Genomic DNA, 10389 nt, shown 5'->3' with positions numbered 1-10389 from the left:
ATTTTCTTTTGTACTTGCACTACTTGTAGAGTCATAGCCGCAATTTGTGATGGTAATTAAACAACCTAAACACTGAAATGCAATAAACAAGCCACAGTGGTGATGCAAGCAGAAACGTCACTGCAGGCAAGTTGCCAGTCAATCTGTAGGTGTGGACGGTTACCAAGATTGCTACAAATATTTATTTTGGTAACTATTTAACGTTATTATCGTGCATTCTTCAGTTCACATGTTGATATGCATGTCAGGTGTTACTGTAAGGCAGTACTGTGGAGTAGTGATTAGGGCTCTGGACTCATAACTGGAGGGTTGTAGGTTGAAATCCTGGGTGGGCAGTGCTGTTGTACCCTTGAGCAGGTACTTCACTTAGATTACTCCAGTAAAATGCCCAGCTGTATAAATGGGCACAAATGTAAGTCGCCCTGGATAAGAGCGTCAACTAAATGACAAATAATGTAATGCAATGTACTGAATCGTAGTGCTACATGTCTCGAGTTGTTTTTTTAATGTGCAATGGTCTCCAACACCGAAAGGCGCGTTTAGACACAGATGTGGCTCATCTGGAGGGAACATGTTTTCACACTGTCAGCAGCGAACCTTTATTAGAGGTTGCATTTATGAATGTGCTTTACAAATAAAACGACTGTAACATTTCTCTCATTCTGGAAAACAACAAGCGATTGCAGATGCGCTAAAATCACAGCACCACCGGAATGGATGAGGGTTTGTTGCTTTATTTGAATTATCATCAGGATCTCGTTTCCTGCAGATCCTGGCGTGCAGATTAGATTGGGTGGGTCATTGCAGTATTTACTTTAGGCTACTGTACTGTAATGCATCTTACTATGCTTGATCACTTCAGCGCACCAGTACCATTACCCACGTGTTTCATTGATTGTTATTCCTTCATCTTTCATGCATTTTGGTGTAGACACCCACCAATAAACACAGTTATTGTACAACGTGGAAGCTGTGTGCACTGAAGGAAACTCCCGACACGATTTAATATGCTCCCACTTGCAGATGTTTCTATGATTTCCAAAGAGCATGCTGTGCAGTAGCCACCTCCTACTGTATCTGTACAGGACCAGTTTTAAGGCTGATTAATTATTATTGATAGATATCAATAATGTGGATCCGATTGAGCTTGTAGACATTACTTCTTTTTCGTCTTCCTGTACACGCTGTAACGTCGCGAAAGACCACAGAGAGACAAGTCTATGAAAGTGTAGTTATAGTAAAAGTATAAATAGAGCGAAACAGTAACATGGTTTCTGGGTTAAATCTCTCCTTACCCTAACACGATGGTCGCTGGTCCCTCCGCCGATCTGTTTGCAAAGCCGATCAGTCAAATGCCACCAAGATCCTTTCAAGATCAAGTCCTTGTATCGTTATGCACACTTATAAGCCTTGCTTGGCTCAGATGCATCTGTCACTTCCTCAAGCCCGGGTTTTCTAGTTTTCTGTCCGCTGTCACCGCCTACTCCGCAGCCTCCCGCGCCGTCACGCACTTTCACAGCCGGCCCGCTGCGGTTTAGCGACTTTGGATGAGAAGTGCAAGAAGTGGATGAAAGGAAGTGCGCTGTGTGATCTCAAGCGCCCTCTGCTTGGTGATGAAGTCACCTTTTCTGAAACAACAAGCAAGAGGATATGATGAACGTAGTATTAAAGAGCATGAAATCAATGTAATTCCCTGTATTTCACACTTTCTCACATGTTGTTTCCTGAAAAAACAAAATGTGAGAAACCTAAAGCGTGTGACAGCTGCTGTATGTCCCCTCACATCTAAGTGCGTTTTAAACACTTCCGTCTTCGATGAAAAACAAACTTGTTGAGCGTATTTTATGATTTATTGCACATGATTTCACTCTCACTTCCTAAATTGGTCGCTCACTGTGCCCGGACACTTTTTATGGAGGATGCATCTTGCTTTAACAGACGCATGCAATGTCTGTTAATTTAAAATACAGAAAACCCGTCAAGGATTGTGTCTTTTCACCATCCCAGCAATGTGAGCAATGCAAGATATGCCGTATAGAGTATACACTACTGTTAAAGAAGCAAAGCAGTGTTCTCAGATAGTGAAGCCTTTAGCACTTTGCTCCCAGTGATTTAATATTGGGAAGACTGCAGTGTGTATACCCAGCCTGTCACTAACACAATCCAGCTCTACTCTTGCATTGGCTGTATTAAAGCTGAGATGATACAGCTGCTTGAAAAACATGTCACACTTTGTGTGTATGTGTGTGGGGGCGAGTCAGAACCAAAGTAAATATGAAGTGAAAAAGTGGCAAAACTAAATCTGCAGACAGACTGAAACCATTACATCATCACACAGAACCTTAAAAACAAAAAGCCCCATGTTATCAGGATGTTTCTGTAACTCAACTCTGGGTTTTTGTGTTTCTGAAAGTGCATGGGTAGACCATGATGTAACCCTGCAAAAACAGAGCAGGAAAGTCCACCTGACAAGACTCTCTCCCTTTCTCTGCAGCTGGCTTAATTCCCTCTGCCCTTCTGGCCTCTCAATAGGCTTTCTTTTGGGGATTCAGTCTTAATCAGTGGAGTTTCCATTCTACCACAATAACCGATATATCTCATATTTGACATTTGTGGCTTCATTATTTAGATGTGTGGTTTTCTAATCTTTGTTGATCTTGTTCTGACAGACTGCACTACTTGTCAGAATGAGCCACCTAGTGAAAATAAGCGTATGCAGTGAACACACCCATAAATCTGTTGGTAATAATTATGTACATTTTAAATGATTTTGCCCATCTTATTTCATAGTGACCAATTTGCTATTTATGCATAGATGACAGGATGAGCTACCTAGGGTTTAAAATCTTCTAATACAGTAATAGTGTTGAAAACAGAGTGTAGCCCATTCTGAGAGGGAAGCTCATTTTGTCAGAACATTTTACCTAATGTGTGGTCCAGTCTACACAACAAGATCCCCCTCCCCCAAAATACCTTTCCATTGACTTAAGCTTTGTTGAACTGTGTAGTCTTTACACATTTTGTGTTCCATTTACTCTATTGTTCCATATTCACTAACTCCGCCTGTTCTTGCATTCCTCCCTACCACAGACTCGGCCTCTCTGCTGTGATGTAGATAAGGCATTTATAACTCTTAAGACAGTGTTATTTGTGTAGTTTAATAAATAGTTTATTAAACTGCATGTATATTTATATCTTTATTTTGAATGTAATTGGGAATCCCCTGCAGCCAGTAGTAGTTTAGACTCTAGTTGCCTGAACTGAGGTCACACAGGAGGTATTGACAGAGATATGTTCCCCCTTTTTGAAGGGCCAATTGACCTGCAGTCTTTACCAGTATGTAAAAAAAAATGAAGTACATAGTACATTTAAATGTGTAAAACATGTTTTGCAAGTAGAATCAACTGACTAAATGCAATGCGTTAGAGTAAATTAACAGTGCAAAAAAAAAAAAAAAAAAAAGTTAACTTTTAAAACTCTTTGTGCTGAACACCTGCCTGTGCTGCAAACTTAAGACATGGCTCAGCCACAAAATAAGGAACTAGGATCATACGGATTCCGGTCAACGTGTGAAGTCATAAGATACATCAAAAGCTTTGGCCCCACAAATACATATTCCTAAAAGTAACAGCAAGCCTCTCTGCCAGTAATGAATTGCAACACAGTCCAGGGGTCAGTTGATCGCACAAACAGGGAGTCCAAGAGAGATCATCAGGAACAAGATAGCAAAGGTCAAAACACAAGCCACTGCAACATCAGCAATAATTATCATCAATGATTCTCAAGAGAATGCAAGACTTTACAAAGTGTCTGAGGAACAGAGGGGAATATATACTGTGTAGCGGGAGGCAAGTAACAGGGGTTGTGAGTGCTGGACCAATGGGAAGAGCAGGAGGATGGAACAAGTGCACATGGTTGTGAGGAATGTTAATTAGATGATTGATCATGGTGCTGTGGAATATGAGACACAGGGTTTCGTATTCAAGTGAGGATGACCTCTGGTGGTGAACTGATGGAGGGTGACGTGAAGCTGTGAGATTGTGATGATGACTTTGTAATTTTAATTCCCTTCAGTGCCAGGGACTGAGTCTGTTTGCTCTCCTTTGAACTCCTTCAGGAACGGTGATATCCCGCTTGTAACCAAAGCATCCGTTTTTTACAGGCTAGTGTACGGATATATTGTACACAGTGTGTCTCGCTCATGCTGGTTGTCACAATCTGACTTTTGCGAGAACTCTATCAAATACTTCCTGGTGCCTGGGCAGGTTTTCGCACCCACCCACTTCTCTTGGTGTAAAGAAATGCACTCTACCGGTTACACTGAGTTAACAGTCAACTCTGGGTTTAGAGCTTAGTAAAGACCTTAAATTAAAATATTTATAGCTTTGTAATGGATGTTGAGGTACCTGACTAGCAAATAGTATGAATATGCCATGAAATTGTGATGATATGTCCCCATGCACCCTTCCATTGAGCTATTAGAATTAGGAGGTATGACTTGTATTTATATGAACTGTATTTTACCCATGCACTTCTTTCATATTGAAACTGTAATTGTATTATGTCTGATTTGTAATGTTGTACTGTATTATTGCACATTAGTATTGCTCATGTGCGGTAAGTCTCCCAGCATAACGGTGTCTGCCAATAAATAAATAATAACTATAATAATAATAAATATGCATCATATCACCATTACATTAGACTCACATTATATAAATATATTGGGAAATACCATTCACAGAACATCTTTTTTTGTAAGTCATGAAGACAGTCTCAAAAAAAAAAAAAAAAGAAACATGCCAGAGAACAAACCCCACCATTCAGGTCGCAGCTGTGTGTGTGAAACAGAAGTTTTCACACAGTTGTCTCTTCAATGGCGAGCACAGGAAAATGAGGCGTGTAGAAGAAAGGAGCCACGCTGGCAAGTTTGACGCCGCTGTTTCCGGAAGGTTTTCCCCTTGCAGGTAGAAGAAGCAGCCTTTCAATCAGCCGACCACAGACCCCACTGTAAAAACCCTCCACTCACTCCCCCACACAAGGACATGTCACTGAACATCCTGACAGACACTTTAGGAGGGCCTGTCTGATGCACAACAACGTGGCTTCTCTGGTGCTTTCGGGGAGGGGGCTGTGTAACGGGAATACACTTTTAATCTCAGACACGCATCTTTTTCTAAATTCCCATGACCTAAAATGGTGCCTCCCACCTTTACCTCATGCATCCTTTTTTCTGTCTGGATCTCTAGCAGTCCCGGCTTTCATCCTTCAAACCACACTGATTTAAACTGATGCCCGAATTATGAGGTTCTGGATGGTTCTGAACTCAATGCTGAGAGCCTGAAGACTGGACTTGGGAAACCCCTGGCATTCACACATCCCTTTTCTTCAGTTCATTTGCCCTGGAGTGACCTGTTTGACTTCCCTGTAAATACCAGACTTCTGCACTAATGCACTCACTTTGTCTTTTTTTTAAGGTAGATTAAACCTTTACTGAGAAGTTATTCAGCATCGATTAAAGTAAGAAAGCTTTATTTCCTTCCTCCACTAAAATTAAAAAATAAACGAGAATGTTAACATATTTCAAATCATACATGAAAGCGTGAAAAAGGAACAGCGCTGCAAAACTGGAGTGTATAATAAACGTCTTTGTGGTGTCATCGTTTTAATCGGAAAAGGTTAATTGAAATTTAAAACTTTGATATGCATGTCTTGGAAAAGACAATCCGCAATCAGGTCAGACCTGTTTCTGCGCCGCAGGCTGTTATAGTTGACCAGTGTGTGCTGACCTGGGGGTTGATTTACAGTCAAACAAATCTGTCAGACATGGTGTTCAAATTATTGCTTTCAAGGTTCAGTTTGTTTTGATATGGAGGTTGGTCATGCTGTTTATGTCCCCTGTGGTTTATAGAGGGAAAATGCATTTGCACATCGAGAAAGAAGTTAAATAGGGCATTAGGATTTACATAACAGCACATTACAAATAAAATGTATGATTTTCTTTTATGTATTTATATTCCTAAATGAAAATCATTGAGATGCCGCAGTGGATTTTCCCCTATAATTGACCCATGTGGTAACTGGAAACAGTTACTCTCTTTCCATGCACACATCTTCTCTCACTTGTGTACACTTCCCCCATTTTTTTTCTCTGTTTGACCTCTGTATCGACATTTTACCACGATTTTCATTCCAATTTACTACAGCTGCACTGTAAAACTTTAAGGTTGTTTAATGGACTTGATTATAAATGTATAAGTATAAATGTACTGATTTAACATATATGTGATCTGAACTTGTGATCATAACATACACTGAATAATTAGTGGAGTCCAGCTACTATGAGTTCATTCAGATTGTTAATAATACCTTATATACAGTGAGGGAAAAAAGTATTTGATCCCCTGCTGATTCAGTACGTTTGCCCACTGACAAAGAAATTATCAGTCTATAATTTTAATGGTAGGTGCATTTTAACAGTGAGAGACAGAATAACAACAAAAAAATCCAGAAAAACGCATTTCAAAAAAGTTATAAATTGATTTGCATGTTAATGAGGGAAATAAGTATTTGATCCCCTATCAATCAGCAAGATTTCTGGCTCCCAGGTGTCTTTTATACAGGTAACGAGCTGAGATTAGGAGCACTCTCTTAAAGGGAGTGCTCCTAATCTTAGCTCGTTACCTGTATAAAAGACACCTGTCCACAGAAGCAATCAATCAATCAGATTCCAAACTCTCCACCATGGCCAAGACCAAAGAGCTGTCCAAGGATGTCAGGGACAAGACTGTAGACCTACCCAAGGCTGGAATGGGCTACAAGACCATCGCCAAGCAGCTTGGTGAGAAGGTGACAACAGTTGGTGCGATTATTCGCAAATGGAAGAAACACAAAATAACTGTCAGTCTCCCTCGGTCTGGGGCTCCATGCAAGATCTCACCTCGTGGAGTTTCAATGATCATGAGAACGGTGAGGAATCAGCCCAGAACTACACAAGAGGATCTCAGCGCCCGCAAGGTCCCCCTGCTCAAGAAAACACATGTACAGGCCCGTCTGAAGTTTGCCAATGAACATCTGAATGATACAGAGGAGAACTGGGTGAAAGTGTTGTGGTCAGATGAGACCAAAATCGAGCTCTTTGGCATCAACTCAACTCGCCGTGTTTGGAGGAGGAGGAATGACCCCAAGAACACCATCCCCACCATCAAACATGGAGGCGGAAACATTATGCTTTGGGGGTGTCTTTCTGCTAAGGGGACAGGACAACTGCACCGCATCAAAGGGACGATGGACGGGGCCATGTACCGTCAAATCTTGGGTGAGAACCTCCTTCCCTCAGCCAGGACATTGAAAATGGGTCGTGGATGGGTATTCCAGCATGACAATGACCCAAAACACACAGCCAAGGCAACAAAGGAGTGGCTCAAGAAGAAGCACTTTAAGGTCCTGGAGTAGCCTAGCCAGTCTCTAGACCTTAATCCCATAGAAAATCTGTGGAGGGAGCTGAAGGTTCGAGTTGCCAAACGTCAGCCTCGAAACCTTAATGACTTGGAGAGGATCTGCAAAGAGGAGTGGGACAAAATCCCTCCTGAGATGTGTGCAAACCTGGTGGCCAGCTACAAGAAACGTCTGACCTCTGTGATTGCCAACAAGGGTTTTGCCACCAAGTACTAAGTCGAAGGGGTCAAATACTTATTTCCCTCATTAACATGCAAATCAATGTATAACTTTTTTGAAATGCATTTTTCTGGATTTTTTTGTTGTTATTCTGTCTCTCACTGTTAAAATACACCTACCATTACAATTATAGACTGATCATTTCTTTGTCAGTGGGCAAACGTACAGAATCAGCAGGGGATCAAATACTTTTTTCCCTCACTTTAATATCTGGTGTATGCAATGCTTTTAAATTAAATCTGTGTAACTTGATTTAAAACAAGGTTACCAGACAAGCCTTGATTTCCTAGATTAGATCACTGGATCTAATTCTTTGTGCCTTTTGTTTTAATCAACACAATCTGATAATTTGCATAGTGGAGGTGCAAATGTTTCTTTTAAATTATATTTGAATACACATTACACAGTAATGCTATCATATAAGGACATAGGTGTAGGTTTAGGGGAGGACGGGGGGGATGTTGAGAGAATGTTACACTGCTGCGCATGTGCAGTGTGTGGCACAGTGTCTGTCAACTTCTGCAGGTGGACACAACCTCCATTCCCTCAGGGGATAACCTACACTCTCTGGAGACCGACTGACTTTAAATCTTAATGGAGAACCTCTTATACTCCAGTGGACATCTAGGGTTTAGACAAGTCTGGGGGATAACAAAGGAAGCCCTTATCCTGCCTCTGTGTGAGCTCAGGGACCAGTCCTGCCCCCTCACTGGGCCCAGTTCAGACACCCTGAAATCCTGTCCTCATGGAAAATGACCCAATCTGACATGGGTATCCATACTTCCAAATGTAGTATATTTACCACAATTGTTTTGCTCAGATCGTGTCCCACAGTGTAATGGTAAATGTATGCTTTTCAAAAAACATATTTGTATTTTGTGTATTTACTGATTGTTGATTAACCTCAGAGCAGAGTCAGAACATTATACAAAGATCTTAATTTTAGTCCTTTGGTCTTCCCAACCAGTAATGTAGAAATTGGACACAGTGGGTAGCTGTGTTCCACTCTCTAAACTTCCACTGACTGAAATATTACCCAGTAGCAGTATGGTACTCAAGTGTTGTTGATACATGGGTGTATATTGTGTATGCAGGCATGCAGGGGTGGATGGATGGGATTGAATGGTTTCAAATACGTGCCATTATTAATTTATAAGGTATGTAAACAGCTCCCCCTACTGGAGTATGGATGTACTCAGAAGTGTTTCACAGTTTGTTGCTCTACAGCTTGCAGTCATGACACTTTAAAGTAGGAATTAATGTGTGTGATGTTCCCCAGTCAGGTAATGAATTTCAAGCCAAGACTCAACCCTGAAGACCAAGGAGCTTTCAAAGGAAGGAGAGGGATAAAGTAGTGGAAGAGCACAGATCGGGAGAAGGGTATCCCTGGGAGCACAGTCTACTCATTTAGAAATGTCTAGATCTAGGGTGTCAAGGACAAATGGATGGAACAAAGTACAGGCAAATATGAGAGGGAAACCTGTTTCAGTCTGCCAAAGACTTAAAACTGGGCTGAAAATTCACCTTTTAGCAGAACAATGATCCAAAGAACAAAGTCAGAGCTACACTGGAGCAGCTAAGGAGTGAGAAAGCGAAAGCTGGTAGAGACTTAAACAAGACTTGCAGCTGTAAGTGCTATTTCTGTTATTTCTCTTTTTAGTTTTTGCTTTAATTTACTGTAACTTATCTCAACCTTAAAAGTCTTCAGTTTGAGCATTCAAAGATTTGTATAAAATATGAAATTCAAAATGTGTGTGATGCGGAACAGTGTCCTGTCTCAATGCCAAACACTGTATATTATATTTGCACCATTGTTGCAGCACGATTGTGTAGCCTATATATGCATTTAAGCTTTGTGTATCGCTGCGAAGATGCCAGCCCCAGTAGCTCTGTATCGCCGATTTCTCCCTATCAGTGTATATGCATTAGACACCATAGCAAGGGTCTGAATACTGTATATGTCTACACACACCTGACTTGTAATGTGTCCACACCCCGAAACAGGGGAGCTCTGTACATATACACTGAAGGCATTGTAGAAGGAAAAAATCGCTTATTTTACAGTAATGAGGGAGATTCTTTATTTTTCTTAGAAATATATATTTATAGGAAGATATACAGATCACACCGATTAGGATCTTATTGGCCACAGTGAAATTAGAGCTCGCCATTGTTGTAGCTGCCATGTGAGTGTCTGTGGAACTGATTTTGAATTGATTTCATTGATTGCAGTTAATGTACTGACAGTTTAGAGATGCTGCGAAGAGCCAAAGTGTGGATTTGTGTGCTGTGGCAAAAGAGAAAACAAGAAAACAATTAGCACTAAGCAGCAGTGTAGGGGGTCAAGCATATCTGTATGGATATGGCATATGGTAATGCTAGTTTAAACATAAACATAAAAACTGATCTGTGATTTATGATGAGTGTAAACATATATGCAAAGTGACAATAGGTGTAATTTGATTGGCTCATGGTGGCCATCTTGTTTAATTAATCAACTTGCCTTGAACAGACTTGATAGAGGACCTAGCCAAGGTCAGGTGTGCAAAATTTAACTTCACTCCACCCACCAATTTTAGTGAGTTTCTTTTCAGTACTTTTCATTTCATGGTCATTTGAAAAATATATTGCAGAATAAAATTAATCCGACCAATTACAAGAGGTGGTCCAACCACTTCGATACTTGGCCCCCGAATCAGTGAATCAGATCCC

This window comes from Amia ocellicauda, chromosome 1 (genome assembly GCF_036373705.1).
Source record: "Amia ocellicauda isolate fAmiCal2 chromosome 1, fAmiCal2.hap1, whole genome shotgun sequence".
Taxonomy (NCBI): domain Eukaryota; kingdom Metazoa; phylum Chordata; class Actinopteri; order Amiiformes; family Amiidae; genus Amia; species Amia ocellicauda.
The sequence above is the reverse complement of the archived record's forward strand: the minus strand, read 5'-3'. Positions refer to the sequence as shown.